Below are 352 nucleotides of genomic sequence, written 5' to 3' on the forward strand. Positions count from 1 at the left end.
AAGAAGGAACGCCTGCCGTGATGCTGCAGTACCAGTGATGGACACAGAGGGAGACGGAGAGCAGCTGCGGGGGTTTGCGTACAGTTTTGTCTTTAAAAAGACACCGAAATGGCAAGAAAAAGAAAGACCCAGAGTCACAAATCCGGGTCCACGTGAATCTCTGTGAAATAAAGAATTACAGAGTAAACGAGCTTCCCTTTTGTTCAGGATTTGAAGGCGTGTCCTAAAATCGTGGCTCGATGACTCACCGGAGCCACAGCTCCGCCTCCTCAAACACTGTCACTATATATGAAAACCTTCTGTCTTTATTTGTCTGAATTTGTGTAAAATTCCCGCTAAAGATGAGGAAATG

Source organism: Microchirus variegatus (assembly GCF_963457635.1).
Source record: "Microchirus variegatus genome assembly, chromosome: 10".
Lineage (NCBI taxonomy): Eukaryota > Metazoa > Chordata > Actinopteri > Pleuronectiformes > Soleidae > Microchirus > Microchirus variegatus.